The sequence below is a fragment of the Tenrec ecaudatus genome, chromosome X, assembly GCF_050624435.1.
Source record: "Tenrec ecaudatus isolate mTenEca1 chromosome X, mTenEca1.hap1, whole genome shotgun sequence".
Lineage (NCBI taxonomy): Eukaryota > Metazoa > Chordata > Mammalia > Afrosoricida > Tenrecidae > Tenrec > Tenrec ecaudatus.
Genome location: NC_134548.1, coordinates 52,967,347 through 52,969,031, shown reverse-complemented (window position 1 = coordinate 52,969,031; position 1,685 = coordinate 52,967,347). Strand labels below are relative to the sequence as shown.

The 1,685-nt window shown below is 45.5% G+C and overlaps 1 pseudogene; it reads right to left on the bottom strand.

The window, feature by feature from the left end:
* Window positions 1-745: 745 nt before the first annotated feature.
* LOC142434194 (dynein light chain roadblock-type 1 pseudogene) lies at window positions 746-1,386 on the bottom strand (annotated as a pseudogene).
* Window positions 1,387-1,685: the final 299 nt, after the last annotated feature.

Genomic DNA, 1,685 nt, shown 5'->3' with positions numbered 1-1,685 from the left:
CGAGTGAAATCGTAGTAGTAGCATGGAATCTGGGAGCATGCAGACAGGGCCTCTGCCTTCTTGGTGGCATCTCCTGGAAGACATCTACTACAGAACAGCTGGGTGGGAAAGATGGAAACAGTTTTTTGTTTGTTTTGTTTTGTTTTTCCTCAAATGCTACAGACTCCTGCAGTTTCTACTGAGATTCAGCAGATTTTCATAAATAAAAGTTTCTCAATTAGCTGTATGTCCTTCTACCAAAGTGACCCTTATTGGAATGATCTTGGTAGCCGGACCACCAGCTATTTCTTCTGGTTTCAGCGTAGATAAAGCTATAGTTTATGGAGATTATTTGTCCTATAGACTAGTTTCTTCCTCGAGTGTTTGGCTTCCTTTTCTTTTGCTCTGAATAAGTCATTGTCTTTTATCATCTTCACCAGTTCAATGGCTGTTCCATTGGGTAGAGGGACCACAAAGCACTTCACGTAGCTATTCTGGAAGCTTTCCTACTCTTAAATCCCTCTGTTCAATGAATGAAATGATCACATCCTTTCTCACTCAGCCTTGAATTTCCGATGGGAAAGAATCCCTTGCCTACAGTCTAATGTTTTTACATTCTTGCAGTTCTGGACAGGTCTTCCCTCCAAGAAGAATGCAAATGTGTTGGGTTTTCTAGAGGCAAACCAATGACGCTTGTATGTGGGTGTGTATTGAAAGAGACTTAGCCCTTTTGACCCACTTTAAATCTATTTCAGCTTTTTTTTTTAAACAAGCATTTAGTTTATTTTTAGGTAAAGAAAAACAGACTTTTCCAAGGGACATGTGAACTGAAGGTCAGGAGGAAGCAGGCGGCGGCTCCTCACAGCTCTTGCTCCGACCCCCAGGTGCCATGAGTGGGGGGGGGGGTCTCATGGAAGGAGAAGGCCCATCAGCAGGACCTCCTCTGCAGCCACAGGTGGGGCAGGGTTTCCTCCACAGGTGGGGTGGGTGAGGCAGCAGCTCTCCCTTGGTCACTGGATTGGTTCGAGTGTATGATTCCATTCGTAGTGGATTGGCATGATTAACGCTTCGGGGCGTGGGATTAAGTTAAGGACGAACATAAGGAGCCGAGTAGCTTATTCGGTTGGATTCTGAACTACAATCAGGAAATAGTCTTTATCTGGTGCAACCATAATTTCATTTTTCTTGGAACGAATTCGAAGAAAGGTGAGGTCATTCTGGGGGTTGATTTCTTGCACAGTGCTCCTGGCCTTCAAGATGAAGTTGTGCATGAGGTTGGCGTACTGTGCGGTGGTGGGATTGTCCATCGTGCTTTTGATGGGAATGCCTTCCGTGTTCACCACGATGATCCCCTGCACACCCTTCTGGCTTTGCAGTCGCTTCAGGGTTTCTTCCACCTCGGCCATCTCGAAGCGATCCTGCAGCTCCGCGTCGCCAGCACTCGGCCAGGCTCAGGGCCGTCCTGCCTATTTCAGCTTTTTTTAGTGAAGGGAAAATACACATGGTCCCGCTCCTAGTGAATCCCCTCCCCTCTGACCATGGGCAGGGATGTGAATAACCTTGTTAACATGCAGAACGGCTTGAAAAGTGGATGGTTGCAGATGCAGTTAGGTTGACATTTAGCATTCTGTAATTTGATCTCCCTTATGATCCATTTAAACTTATTCTACTTTTTATTATTTTCTGTTTTCTTTGTGATTGAGGTT